The 15,835-nt window shown below is 39.5% G+C and overlaps 1 long non-coding RNA gene across 1 annotated transcript; it reads left to right on the top strand.

Moving 5' to 3' along the window:
* The first annotated feature begins 1,583 nt into the window (after positions 1-1,583).
* LOC109210701 lies at positions 1,584-3,465 on the top strand. Its single transcript, XR_002065596.1, has 5 exons — positions 1,584-1,741; positions 1,825-1,936; positions 2,630-2,734; positions 2,828-2,982; positions 3,356-3,465. It is a non-coding gene; the product is annotated as an uncharacterized LOC109210701 (long non-coding RNA).
* The last annotated feature ends 12,370 nt before the right edge of the window (positions 3,466-15,835 follow it).

Raw genomic sequence — 15,835 nt, 5'->3', positions numbered from 1 at the left:
CCGGGTAAGTTGAAGTTCCGATGGCCAGGACCCTTCAGAGTGGTGCAAATGTTCTTAAGTGGAGCTGTAGAGATTGAATCAGAAGATGGGACAAATAAGTTCACAGTGAAAGGGCAAAGTTGAAACATTACCTTGGAATGGCCGAAGAAAAAGGGGATAGAGTGGTAATAACTTTGGAAGAGCCCCAGTACGCGAATGAGGAGTGATGATGAAAGCTCGCGTCGTGCCGCGACGTTAAATTAGCCGCTTCCTGGGAGGCAACCCATGGTTTGTTGTAATTCGTCGTGCCGCGACATTAAATCCAGCGCTTGTTGGGAGGCAACCCAATTTTTTTTGTGTTTTTTTTTTTTCGTGTTTGCTTTTGAATTGGGAAAATATTGACATGTTTATAAATGCTGCAGGAATGAGGTTGTGCAAATTGGAATGACTCGGAGTGAAGAAATCATAAAAAAAAAGGGAAGGGGGGGGGGGGGCAAAAGTGGCTAAATTGAAAAAAAAAACTGAAAAAATGGCAAGCACTGGGCTCGTCTAAATACGCGTCTAGACGCGAAGGCAGACGCGACCAGGCCAGCCACAAAATAAAAAAAACAGTGAAGTGAGGGCATCGCGCACCTCACTTCGCGAATTGTTAATTTATTTTTTTTTTAATATTTTTTCTTTCTTTTTCTTCTTAAAACGTTATACTAGTCTATCTATATAGAATAGGAGAAGCAAAAGCACTACATTAAGACAAGTGTCACAACGAAATGTTAACACGTGTTATGTTTTAGGACAAAACTCCAATAAATTTTGGAGATTCAAAAAAAAAACTTAAACCTTTTTAAATAATTAACCAATTCAGTTATTGGAGTTTTGTGAAGTCCCACGTTTTTTGTACACATATTTTTTAAAACTAAAAAAACTAAAAATATATAACTGCTCCAATTCCAAAAAATGGAAACCCACGTTTTCCTTAGTTTTTTGTTCTTCTTTTTTTGCCCTACTTCTTTGTTAAAAACCGGTAGATTTAATTCTATATTATTTCATTAAATTAAATTAAAAGATAAGAAACTCCCCATGATCCCACGAAATTGCAAAATCGAGCGCACAATAAGGATAACAAATTAACACAGCAAAACTGCTGGAGAGATAGTTTCTCTCTTCTCTTCTTTGGAGAAATTTAAAACTCCTCTAATTTCAGCAAGATGACCAGATCGAAGAATCATGTTTGTTCTACTATTTTCATTGATATGAACGGCAGGAGATTTGTACAAGTGATGAATATATCGAAGAACCAACAATGCCGAAGACAGATTGCGAAAGAAGACGACCCAACTGGTGGTTGTAGGCATGAAATCTTAAGTTTGTCAAATAGAAAACAGGTTCTTTGTTCTCCTTTTTACATATTTGATTTATCTTCTATTTGAAATTTGAATTGAATTTTAGTATAACCAAATTAATTTGGTAGACGAAATTTGGTACACGATTTTGACTTTTCGCTAACCATGTTAGTCATCATGAAATATTGTAGATAAATGGATGTTTTAGCCTTTTGTCTATTATTGATGCGATACAATATGACTGCTTCTCAATAGCTTATTGCTACGTCTTCTGCTACACCATTCTTTGATTCTACTCTTTCTTACTTTGACAGAAAAAGTATGATTGAATTCACCATTCGATTAATGAGGCATTCTCCATTTAGTACTCGAATTTAATGTGATCTCACAGTTCGGAAGACTTAATGGCATCCGGCATATAAGTGCGTTACAGTTCCTTTTCATTCTTATTATTCTTCTCACTCCTGATATAATTGGTTTATAAAGTATTATTTCACATCTGCAGTTGGGAAGGAGATAGTTGATCTCTACTTGGATCATATTAGGAAGCTTGCCAATAACTCTACTGGATGTTGGGTCCGAACAAAGCATGTGATTATGAAATACATTGACAGAAGGTATATGGTTTGCATTCTTTCTTTTGTTTTTCCCCGTAAAATTAATGAATTTATTTAACTAAATATCTTTAAATATATTCAAATTTCTGATGCTCAGTCTAATTATTATGTTGTAATAAGTTAAACATGTATGCAATATCATGTACTGTTCTATATATATGAGATATGAGATATTTGCTTTCGATGTAGATTGATGGGAATGTAGCAAGGGAGATCATTAATAAAAAATCGCTTCAACAACCAAATATAATTCAATTTAAACATACAATTTTGTTTACTTATATTTTGTTATTTTTTTATGCACCTGGTGTATTTATTTGGGGAAAATATAATATAGGCCAGGGCGGAGCTAGCATAGGTCTGGTGGGTTTGGTCGAACCCAGTAACATTTGTACATACCTTGTATTTGTCTTGAGATGTCCATTGAATATGGATAAGTTGTTAATTTTTAACTCAGTAACATAAACGAGCTAGAATTCCAAACACATAAGGTTCAAATCATGGCTTCGCCACTGAATATAGGTTGAAATTCTCTGAGAGACTACAATCTTATTATAAAAGCAGCTTGGAGCCCTTTTAGCATTATTAATGTAAGACTGCTCGACAAAATCTAAATTATAGTATTTATACAGATGTTAATATATTCGATCAAATCTATTGTGGGGTATTCTAATAGTGTTTTATTTTTTCAAGATGTTGTTGCACAAGTGTACAACCGGGCCAAGTTATTTTCAAAGATGTTGCAATGAAAGAAGAGTACATAAGACGCAACTCCTTGGCGTATCTTTGTCTCGACACGTTAGTATACTACAAAGTTTATTGCATCTTTCCGTTTCAATATTTTGTGTTCATTCAACTCATGCGGATGAATTTGTTTCTTTTTTCTCCTAGGCCACTTTGCAATGCACATACCACAACAACAGATGTACTTTGCACTGGTCTAGGCGTCTAGCCATGATCACCCTCCCTCTTAAGAAAATAGCAACTACAGTTGCTGGTTTGTTGTGTTTGACCATAAGGGTCAGTGAGGAGATCATTATGTTTAGGTATGTATTTCGGACTAAACGGTTTCTATGATGGCTTTTATACTGCATGTTTATTTCTTAAGATAATATTTTTACTTAATTGTGTTTTAGAAGCTCTTACTCTTAATGCCTGCGAATATCGTGTCGGAACGCTTGCAATTTATACAGAACAGTAATTCCTTTATAAAACACAAAAAGTAAAAGATGTTTTGGAACTAAAAAATTCTCCTATTCACCGCCTGAGCTAAAAAAAATTATATCTCTCTATTGGCATGTCGAAACCACGATTCGCTTGTGCCGTTGGAAAGTACTTCTGGAACTATAATATTAATTTATGATATTGTGCTTTTCACAGCATTGCCTGCCCTAACTTAAAAAATACATCTTTATGCAGGCACGTCGAAATCAATATCCGCTTGTGTAATTAGAAAGAAGGCTTCTTGATTATAATGTATACAAAAATTATGTTCGGATTCTTTGTAGATTTGTGCAAATATTCTTATGAACTCGGTTTTGAATTTTAGTCATTTTGCTTTTCACAACTTTGCATGTTCTTACTGGAAGTTTTTTATTTTGCTGGTTCATCGCCTCTCTTTTTTGCAGCGTAATTTCATTTATTTAACACTTCTATTTTATTTTACTCGCATTTCTGTAGAGTTACATTCATTTTCATATCAAACTACCATGGTGCACTTAAAGATCAAAAAAAATTCATTTCTATACCTTGAGATTGCAGGTTGTAGAAAGGATACAAATGCCAAAGTAATCAGGTAGAAGGAAAAATAATTTTGATTCCGTGAAGATGCATGACATGGTTCGTGATGTTGCTATATGAATAGCTAATTCCTCTGGGAATGAACACAATTCTCTTATTCAAGTTGGAATTGGGTTGACTGATATCACATATTAAAATATCATCTTCTGCCAAAAGAATATCTTTAATAAACAACAAAAATGAACGTTTACCTAATTGCTTCATGGAATGCATAGAGAATTGTAAACACATAAATTTAAAAATTCCTGTCTATTCAAGGTTTATTCTCTTCAACCTTTGGAACTGAGGTGACATCTAAAGAAATAGAGGAGAAGTTTAGGTGGCCAAAGTCTATAATTTCAAGTGTTCTTTCTAAAATATGCATTGAGCAGCTATAATTAATTTTGTCAACTGCTCTAATTGCTCTAACAGAAGAAGGACTTCATGTCGTGGCAAGTAGTCTTGAAGTTAATAATCTTGAAGCTTATTTCATGTTTCTTGCTACGTTGTGAATTATTCCTTCCATATTGTTTTTCAATTCCTTGAGTGATGATGATGAAGAAGCCTTAAAATAATTACGATCTATGCAATCTCATCTCTCAAAACAGGTGATATTTTGTGTTAACAAATACCTTATTATGTTTATAATAGTTGCCTATCAAAGATCTTTCCCTCAATGCTTGATGCTTTGGTATTAGTTCAAAGGAATATTTTGTTATTTGCATTTAACAGGAATGTTATTAATGTGTACCAAATATTGATCTTTGTTTTGGTGCCTTTATGAGAAGTCCTAATACATGTATTAGAATATTGTCAATAACCCAAGGTTCCATTATCTTCCTTAATTAGTTGTATTTGTAATGGATATGCGTTTTTTCATGGCTTTGATGTATGAATATCCAATGCATTTATATGTTCAATAAATAATAATATTTATGCTCCATTGTGTCTACCGTATTTTTCAAGTGAAATTTTTTTATAAAAAAATATATTTAATATTCTCCGCGCAACGCGCGGGTACGGATACTAGTTATTTCTAATAGCTATATTCCCCAATTTCGCACCCCCCACCCCTCGTTCTACATTCTGCCATCCAAGATCAGGTAAGTCAATTGCTTGTGAGGTTCTTTTTTTTCTTTTCTTTTCCAAGTTTGGTTCACAGTGTTCCGTTTTGTTTCGTTCACATGTATCAATTGCGGTGCACAGTGTTCCGCTTTTTTTTTTTTTGTGTGTTTCATATAGTTTCGTACCACCCTCCCCCCTTGCGTCAGTTATAGTTGTTCTCCTTGTTTGCAAGTTCTTGTTATGGGTTACTTTAGGTAGAAGTAATTGAATTGTGAATTTTAGAGCATAATTTTCTCTAGATTTTGTTGGTTGTTATTCATAGTGAGGTGTAAACTACAATTCCCACTACCTCACTCAAATTGGAAGGGCAAAGCACATGTTACTTGCATTGATACATGAGGGTAGAAATTATGCATATAAGATGTTCCACAAATTGCCCGATTGAGAATTTTGTTAGTTTTTGTGAAATCTGAGTAGCAAAACTCATTGTTTTGGTAATATGAACATCTCTTGGGTGTGGGCTAGCCGTTGGGGGTCTTTGCACTTAAATTGCATTCGTTTTAGAACAAATGTCAACCCGCGGCCAACTTCGGCACGACTCGCGCGCGACGTGTGTGTTTGCCTACCCATTTGATTTTCCATGATGAGAAGTAACCTTAAATCACTGTCATTAACCTTAAATCACTGTCATTAAGCTGTAGTAGGCATTTGTACCCTGGTTGCACACTTACACTTTCGGGCTAAGTGTGGGGTGCGATGTATACCACTATGACTTAAGGTTATACATTATACTAATATGTGTTTTGTATCTCTTGCAGGCGATATGGCCGTCTCGAAAACACCAACTAGAAGCCATGGAGCCGGTGGTAGTGGTAAGCCACCCCCAAAGAAAGCACCAACTGACAAGAATGTAGCAGAGAAGGGTAATACAGAGGCACGAACAAAGGCTAGACATGATAAGGTAAAGACTGGAACTTCTGAGGTGGACCCTGAGGCTACCTATCTGAGCACTGAGGGGCTTGCACAAATACAGCAAAGAGCATGTCAAGCACGACAGTCTAGGCCAAGAGAGGTTCCGGTGCAAATTAGAGAGGGGGCTTCAAAACCACCACTAGCCAAGAAACGGAAAGTAGCTGAGGTGAAGGAAAAGGGCAAGGTGACAAGGGTTGTCGAGTCAGAATCTGAAGAGGACTCAGATGATGATGAGGAGGGAGCGATTCAGTTACCCGACGGTGAAGAGGAGCCGAGTGTTCCAAAGGCTACCAACGTGTGGGATAAGAAGTTCGTGAGTGAAAGTGCGTGGAACAAATGGAAGCATATAAAGACTAAACAAATCAATCCACTACTCTTTGAAAGACCGTTGAATTTTAAGGCTACCAAGTCAAGTTCTCCGGATATTTTGCGAGTCATAGAGCAGAATGGGTGGACACGCTTTGCTCAAGGACCCAAGGGTGTAGCAAATTTGACTCTTGTGCGTGAATTGTATGCCAACTGGGACCCTGACAGGGGCACTGACATTGTTTGGGTTCGTGGGGCTCAAGTTGATATTTCTGCCTCGGCAATAAATAAGTACTACCGCATACCTGCACAGTCCGACTCAGAGTACTGGAGGAGAGAACAAAGACCGAATGTGAACCACATACTTGAAGTTCTGTGTGGGGGATCTGGACCAGCTGAGTGGCAAGCTGCTGATGGGTTGGCAAAGACGTACATGAACAGGGAGCCTCAAATATGGTTGAATTGGGTCTGCAACAGATTCATGCCAGCAACGCACAAGTCTATGGTGATTTGGGAGCGAGTATTCTTGGTATATGCCATCATGACAGGTATCCTGGTGAACGTTGGAGCAATCCTACGAAGTCAAGTGGCGAAGACCAGAAAGAACATGCAGTGGACACTTTACTTTGTGCACACTTTGACCGCATTGCTTGCTAAACACAAATTGACTGAGAGGGATGATGAGATTCGTGAAAGCACTGAGTCGGCGGTCCATGATATTTGCTCTGTTCAGGACCCATCAGAAACATCTATAAAGAAAAAGGGCCATGGTACGCGCATCACTGATACGGAGAGCGCACTTCAGCAGTTACGAACAGAGTTAGCCATGCGAGACCGTGCTTTGCTAGCCGCACAGGAGACTAGAGATCAGTGGATGCGAGAGCAGTTCAATGTGTTGCTCGAGGCTGTTCGTGGACAGAGACAGGTACGGCACATTGGAATCCAGACAGATTTTGAGGAGCCGGGGGATGCGGAATTGTTTGCTTTGAGTGCTACTGTTGGCACTGCTACTGAGGTTCGAGATGTGGTTATTGGGGAGGCTGCTCCGACTAGGGAGGGTGAGATGATAGCAGCCGTTGACACACCTGGTGTCACATTGGAGGATCCATCAACATTGCGGACCGAGGGTGCTACCGCTCCCCATCTGCAGCCTGAGACATGATGAGGGAGTTTCTGACACCCACTCTACTATTGATTATTTCTCTTTTGCTTCTATGATATGGTACAACTGAGGACAATGCACTCTCTTAAGTGTGGGGTGGGGGTGTCAGAATTTGATTTTTGTGGCATGTGTCTAATTGCTAGTGATACATTTTGTGATGATCACACTGAAGGCCATTGTAATTGTATAATTGTAGTCACCTTTTTATTGGCGTAATCCCGGGTTTTCTTTAAACCACGGTTCTTTCCCAAGGATGCCATTTTTTTTGAACCGGGTAGTCTTAGGTGATTTTTCTTTATCAAACCGTGTAAAAGAATTTTTGGACTTTGCCCGACGATGGATTGCCTAGACAGTTTTCTTGAGGGTTTAAAGTCTAAAGAAAAATACAAAAAGTTTTTTTAATTTTTATTTTTTTTATATTTTTTTTTACTGATAATGGAATGGGAAGAACGGGATATCTATGCGTTTTGACATGTTTATGTTGGGGCTTAGAGCTGGAGCATTTGCACTAAGTACTTACTTCTTTATTCTTGTGATTATATACCTTGAGAGTGTTTGTGTTTCTCTTGACGCCTGGGCTCGTCTATTGACTCCTGCTGTTACTTCCTAGTATTTGGATTATATTATAATTGCGCGAGTGCTTTAACTTGAGAGTCGGGTCTGAGCCGTCCTGAGTAAGTCATGTGCATTGTGTGAGGTGAGATTTTGGTTGTACTCTGTGCCATTCATTGTTAGTCTAGAACTTGTCCCGTGTGTATGTCGAAGCGAAATAATTAAGTCTTGTGAGTTTAGGAAATGATATAGGTGTTTCTTTGATTGATCCTTGAGCCTATCTGCCTACCAGTGATAAAAATTATCCTTTGATAGCCCATTTGAGCATGTAAGCCTTTTCGTTGGTACCCACAGTACAAGACGAATCCCATTGCTCTTAATTAAATCTTGTTGAACCTTTACCTCCGAAAGCACTTAAGTCGCTAGAAGTGAGGGAGAAGAGATTGGGTAGTTTTTTTTTTTTTAGGGGAACCATAGAACGGCCAAAAGGTGCGTGTGTACATTGAGAAAGCCACTAGCTGGAAATATGAACTTATGGAGTTTGTTGAAAAGATTACTCTAAAAAAAAAACCCTCCAATTCACGTTGATATGTGCTAGTGCTTATATAGATGTGCTTAAAGTCAATGGGCTACGTTATTTACGGTTTCGTAGCAATATATTGAGTGATCATGAAGATGATGTGCTTAAAGGTTAATGTGTATTGTATTAAAAGTGCTTAGGAGGGTTAACCACTACTATCCATATCTATTCTACCCGTCCCGTAGCCTACATTACAACCCATGAAGACCTAATTGATCCTAGACTTTGCGAGCCTAAATTAGTAGCGACTTACATTACGGGCAAGCCTATGGTACGAGCTTTGGGGGGCACATGAGTTTCTTTGCGAGAGTGAGTGAATTATTTCATTTTGTGAGTCCTTAAATTATACTTGAATTCATATTTGAGTGTGTGTGGACTGATTACTCTCTTTGTTTTATTGGTGAGGGCACATGCTTTACAATGGATTGGTAAGGAACTCGTATCTTTAGTTTGCACAAGAAGTGAGTCACAAAGAGGAATGTAGTGGAGTCAATTTTTTAGGCTAGGATGTTAGAAGAGTCTCACAAATATTTTAAATAATCTTGGCATGAGTTTAGAACTTGAGAAATGGTACGAAATATGCTGGGTTCTAAGCGTTGATATAAACCATTGTCATTGGTGTGATGCTTGAGTATGTTTTGAAAGGAGTTTTTGCCTATGCGCTTAATTTTAAGTTGCCCGAGGACGGGCAAGAGTTTAAGTGTGGGGGGTTGAGAACCTAAAATTGCCATAAGTTTACAAAGGCAAACTTCAAATCTTTGGGGTATGAGGTTTCAAACTTTAGATCTGTGTGAAATTTGAAATATCATAGCCAAAATCAGACCATAAGTCGAACGTAAGGCTTTGGCATAGCCTAACGTTAGACCTGAATGTTTAGAGTTTTGGTTTTGGTAGTTCGAACTTCAGACCACCAATCTGAAGCTAGTCATTGACAGTTCAAAGTTTAAACCCATGGTCTAAAGTTCAAATTATCCTAAGTTTTTTCACCAACATCTTAATTTAGTTTCTTGTTCCTTAATAAGCATTTCACCTTAAGTATTAAACTTATGACTCAACAAGCACCTACACTATTTCAAAGAACAAAATTCGAACTTGAAAAATGTTTCTGAAACCTCCATAGGATCAGTAGTAACAGTTCCTAAATTATAAAAGCATATAATACACTAAAACCTAACAATCAAACTTGCTATGTGCTTCTTATCCCGTAGGCTTTAATGGATATTTTTCATTCTTCATTCGATCCTTAGTAGCCTTTTCAAAGATAGAATCAATTGTGGAACTGGGGAGATAGAAGGAAAGACATTCAGGGCTGAAGCCTGAAGGAATGGAACTAGCTCTAACGGACTCCAACTGGATTGGAATCTTCTGCCTATGGGAGTCAACCAGCTAAATGAAAGAAGAAGAAGTTTGCAGTCTAAAATTTATAAACACTACTAAACTTTAGATATTTTTCAAAAACTAAAGGTCAATTGATTTTGTGGCTCTTTACAAACTTGTTTTTAGTTTTATGACTCTATCTCTTTTATTATACATGGGAGATTTGTTTTTACATGTAAGAGATCTAAAAAGGTTATTTTCTTAATTTTAAAATTGTAAAAGGCATGATGTACAAATATCACATATTTATTTAAGGATTAGCTACCTCATATAGCAAAGGTTGATACCTTATTTATTTTAAATAAATATCATTTTAAGAAATTATATTCCATAGCTTCCTTTTGATTTTTATAGCCAAATATCTATTTATGGTCACCTCCTACCCTTAAGCCATAAAATAAGCTTTGTATTATTTTTCTCTCTCCACTCAAATTTCTCTTATCCCCTCAAATTTCTCGTATCCCTTACCTCATATCTATTCTCCATCTCTCTCATCTTCCACCTTCATCTTACTTTTACAGAGCTTCTCAAAGATATTTTTGTTTGTACAGTTTCGAATCTCATCTCTTTGCCATGGATTTGAACTGCAAAGTTTTGAAGTTTATGATGATGAAAACTCCGGCTGATTCCATTCCTCCGTTGAAAATCGCCGGCGATCAAAACAATATCGTTTCACCGGTTATCGATGGAAACAAACTGAAAATTCAGGTTCCTGTTCCAAGGAAAATCGTCGACGGCGAGGACGATGTGGTAGATAAGAAGAAAGTGAAAATTGAGGTTCCTATTCCGAGGGAATTGTTATTTCCATCTGCTGAGACGACATTAGGGTTGTTCTTGAATAAAGATGGCGGAGTTTGGGGCTGAGCAACTTGAACTTTCTGTTAATATATTTCAATGTATCTCGCTGTATTTCCATGTATTTCATTGTATTCATTGTCTTTTTTTTCCATTGTATTTCAATGTATCTCGCTGTATTCCATGTATTCCATTGTATTCACTATCTCGTTATATTCCATGAAAGTATTTATAGATTTTTTTAATTAATATAATTTATGTATTCCTTCGTTCTTTTGAGTTGTTTTTAGCTTTTGGGTTCGTAGCTTGTAGTCCTTCGTTCCTAATACCTTTTGCTTATAGTGGCGGTAGTGAACAATGAGAGAGTAAGGTCATGTCCTCGGGCGGGGCTGGGGGTGGGGTCCAAGGGTGGGAAGGGGGGTAAGAAAGCCTCTAGGTTGAGAATTGGGTCTTGGAACATTGGGACGTTGACAGAGAAGTCTATAGAGTTAGCTAAGATTCTTCAGAAGAGGAAGATCAACATAGCGTGTGTTCAGGAGACTAGATGGAAAGGTACTAGGGCACGAGATGTAGACGGGTTTAAACTATGGTACTCAAGGAGCGCAGGGGGCAAAAATGGGGTAGGTATTCTAGTAGACAGGGAGCTCGTGGTTGAGGTTAGGAGGGTGAATGCTAGGTTGATGAGTATTAAGTTGGTAGTTGGTGGGTTTACTGTAAACGTGATTAGTGCATACGCTCCTCAGGTAGGTTTGAACCAGGAGGTCAAGAAGCAATTTTGGGATGATTTGGACGAGATGGTGTGTAGAATCCCGCACATAGAGAAGTTGTTCATTGGCGGAGATTTCAATGGTCATATTGGGGCTAGTTCTAGGGGTTATGATGATGTGCATGGCGGGTACGGTTTTGGGGGGCAGGAATGAGGGAGGTAATTCACTGTTGGAGTTTGCTAGAGCTTTTGATTTGGTTATAGCTAACTCGAGTTTCCCGAAGAGGGAAGAGCACCTGGTTACTTTCCGAAATTCAATGGGCAAGACTCAGATTGATTACCTTCTCTGCAGGGAATGCGATAAAGGTCTATGCACTGACTGCAAGGTCATCCCGAGTGAGTACCTCACGACTCTGCATAGGCTCCTAGTTATGGACCTAGAGATCAAGAGGAGTAGGAGGAAGAGGACGGGGTGCAGGCAACCTAAGATCAAGTGGGGTAACTTGACCAAGGACAAAGCTCAGGAGTTAGGGGAGAAGTTGTTGGCTATGAGGGCCTGGATGAGTATGGGGGACGCGTCTAGTATGTGGTCCATGACTGCGGATTGTATTAGGGTAGCTGCTAGAGAGGTCTTAGGGGTCACGAAGGGTTCTCCTGGGGGTCATAAAGGGGACTGATGGTGGAATGGAGAGGTTCAAGGTAAAGTGGAAGCTAAGAAAGCTGCTTATTTGAAGCTAGTAGAGAGTACAAATGAGGAGGAAAAAAGGACTTATCGGAGTGTTACATAAAGGCAAAGAAAGAGGCAAAGTTAGCAGTTACGACGGCTAAGAACGCATCATTTGCTCGTTTGTACGAGGAGCTCGAGGGCAAAGGTGGGGACAAGAGGTTGTACCGGTTGGCCAAGGTGAGGGAGAGGAAAGCCCGTGACTTAGACCAAGTTAAGTGCATCAAGGACAAGGATGGTAAAGTGTTGATGGACGAGGCACTCATTAGGAGAAGATGGCAGACATACTTCCATAAACTGTTGAATGAGGAGGGGGATAGATGCATTGTGCTGGGTAAGTTGGAGCACTCCGAGAGTCGGCGGGATTTTGGGTACTGTAGGCGGATTACGGTAGAGGAGGTGGAAGGAGCGATGCGTAAGATGTGCAGGGGCAAAGCAGCGGGGCCAAACGAAATTCCGGTAGAATTCTGGAAGAGCGCGGGGCGGACAGGTTTGGAGTGGCTCACTAGGCTGTTTAATGTTATTTTTAAGGCAAAGAAGATGCCCGAAGAATGGAGGTGGAGTACAATGGTTCCACTTTACAAGAACAAGGGTGATATCCAAAATTGCAACAATTATAGAGATATCAAGTTATTGAGTCACACTATGAAGGTTTGGGAGAGAGTAGTGGAGGCCAGGGTGAGGAGGTGCGTGTCTATTTTCGAGAATCAGTTTGGATTCATGCCGGGACGTTCGACTACGGAAGCGATTCATCTGTTAAGGAGATTAGTGGAGCAGTAGAGGGAAAGAAAGAAGGATTTATACATGGTGTTTATTGACCTTGAGAAGACATACGATAAAGTTCCGAGGGAGGTCCTGTGGAGGTGTTTAGAGGTTAGCGCCGTTCCGGTAGCGTACACTAGGGTGATTAAGGATATGTATGATGATGCTACGACTCGGGTGAGAACTGTGGGTGGTGACTCGGACCATTTCCCTGTGGTGATGGGATTGCACCAGGGATCGGCTCTTAGCCCATTTTTGTTTGCCTTGGCGATGGATGTACTATCGCGTCACATCCAAGGGCTCGCCTTGGTGCATGCTATTTGCTAATGATATAGTGTTGATAGACGAGACGCGTAGCGGAGTTAATGCGAGGTTGGAGGTTTGGAGATAGACCTTGGAGTCTAAAGGTTTCAAACTGAGTAGAACCAAGACAGAATACTTGGAGTGCAAATTCAGTGAGACCCATGATGCAGACGTAGAGGTTAAGCTTATGTGACGACCCAAAGGGTCATCACCTGTTTTCTCATTCATCCCGTGCTTCCGAGGTCTTGAAAACCTCATTTTACTTGCCTCGATCTGCGTGCGCAGCCCGGGCGCGTAGCGAAAAGCTTATATGTTAAATTCTGTGAAAGTTGCAAAAAAATTTGGCTTTAAAATGATTAAAGTTGACTTTGGTCAACATTATGGGTAAACGGACCCGGACCCGTGATGTGACGGTCCCGGAGGGTCCGTAGAAAAATACGGGACTCGGGCGTATGCCCGGAATCGAAATCCGAGGTCCCGAACCCGAGAAATGAATTTTTGAAAGAAATTGTTTTTCTGAAATGAATATGAAAATTTGAAATGAAAATGGATTAGAAAGTATTGGTATCGGGCCCGTATTTTGGTTCCGGCTCCCGGTACAAGTCTTATATATGATTTAAGCACTTCCTGTAAAGTTTGGTTGAAAATGGACGTCGTTTGACGTGTTTCGGACTTAAAATGGAAAAAAATTGATGTTTTATGAAATTTGGAAGAAATCATGGATTTTGAGGCTTAATTCGTTGTATATGATGTTATTTTAGCGATTTGATCGCACGGTTAAGTTCGTATGATGTTGTTGAGTTAGTTCATGGGTTTGGTTAGGAGCCCCGAGGGCTCGGGTGTGATTCGGATGTGTTTCGGGATGGTTTTAGCCTTAGAAATGTTGCAGATCTGCTGTCTGCTGTTGTCCAGCTGTTTTTTCTATGCGATTGCATAGCGTTGTCCGCGATCGCATAGTGTAACTTGTTCAGGGTTCATTTTGTTGTATGCGATCGCGTAGACCCTTCTGCGGTCGCATAGTGTCAAGTTGAGAAGCCCTTTATTTTCCTCTACGCGATCGCAATGCCCTTTCTGCGATCGCAATGGCCAGCCTTCCTATCCCTATGCGATCGCATGACCTTCTTCGCGATCGCATAGAGCATTTTCTGCCCAGTTATTTTTAAACTTCAGAAACAGTAGCTACGGGATTTCACCAAGTTTTCACAAAAACCTTTCTTCTCCAAGCTCTTAGGCGACCATTGAAGCAATCCTTCACCATAACCTCTTGGGTAAGTAATTTTTAACTTATTTTCTTCCATTTTCATCAACATCTATTAGATTTATAGGCTTAAAACATGTGACTTAAGGTAGAAAATTGGGTATTTGGGTAGAGTTAGGGCTTTTTGATTTTTCTTGATTTAGACCTCGTTTTGGGGTCGAATTTGAAAATAAATTATATATTCGGGCTCGTGGGTGAATGTGTGATTTGATTTTGGTCCGAACTTCGTGTTTTGACCAAGCGGGCCCGGGGTCGATTTTTGAGTTTTGGGGAAAATGATGGAAAAGCTGTAATTAGGCATTGGGTTCGTATTGTTTAGCAATTATTGATATATTGAAGTCATTATTGTATAGATACAATTGATTTGGAGCCGAATCCGAGAGGAAAAGCGGTGTTTGAGGCTTGAGTTGGCCGTGGAAGTTCGAGGTAAGTGTTTGGTCTAACCTTAGCTTGAGGGAATGGGAGTTGAGTCTTATTTGCTACTTGCTAATTGTCGAGTATGATGTATAGGCATGGTGACGAGTATTTATACATTGGTGTCTAGCATGACCGTGAGTCCTATATTGTGATTTCCATGACTTCGTTGCATTATTCGTGCCTTGGTGATTATTTCTATTTGTTGTGCAAAGATGTGGAAAGAATCGTGACTTATGGACATTGAGGAGCGTTGGCTCCAGTTGTATAGCGAATTGCGAAAGTATAAGTGATAACTGAACCTCTAGAGCATTGGCTCGAGTTGTGAAGTGAATTGTAAAGTGAAAGTGGGGAGAGAAAAAATCATTATGTTGTCCCTTGGCGGCTATTGTTGAGTTGTGGTTCCCTTGTACTGTGTTCTTAATTGATACTACGGACGCTTAGGTTAATGCTTCCTTGTGTTGAGTGATGACTATAGTTATAGCTAAGGTAGTTAAGTGTTGTCATAGGTTGGTCATAGCTGAGGTAGTTAAGTGTTGTAACAGGATTGATCATAGTTGTGGTAGATAGATGTCGTAACTGGATTGATTATAGTTGTGGCAGTTAGACGTTGTAACAGGATCGGTTATAGCTGCGGTAGTTAGATGTTGGGACCAGTGCGGTTATAGATGTTTCTCCCTTGCCAGGACATTTGATTTGATATTTTGTTCCCTTGCCGGGAAGTTATTATGTTGTTGTTCCCTTGCCGGGAAGTTATACATTGTTGTCCCCCAGCCGGGATTATTTTGTTATATTGTGATTGATAAAATAGGAGCGTGTGGTACGCCTACCACGTAGTATTATGAAATGGGATCGTGTGGCACGCCGACCACTTATATATTATGAAAATGGGATCGTGTGGCACGCCGACCACTTATATATTATGAAATAGGATCGTGTGGCACGCCGACCACTTATATATTATGAAATGGGATCGTGTGGCACGCCGACCACTTATATATTATGAAATGGGATCGTGTGGCACGCCGACCACTTATATATTATGAAATGGGATCGTGTGGCACGCCGACCACTTATATATATATATATATATATATATATATATATATTATGAAATGGGATCGTGTGGCACGCCGACCACTTA

Source organism: Nicotiana attenuata, unplaced genomic scaffold (genome assembly GCF_001879085.1).
Source record: "Nicotiana attenuata strain UT unplaced genomic scaffold, NIATTr2, whole genome shotgun sequence".
In the NCBI taxonomy this organism is placed as follows: Eukaryota; Viridiplantae; Streptophyta; class Magnoliopsida; order Solanales; family Solanaceae; genus Nicotiana; species Nicotiana attenuata.
This window is presented reverse-complemented; position numbering and strand designations above follow the sequence as displayed.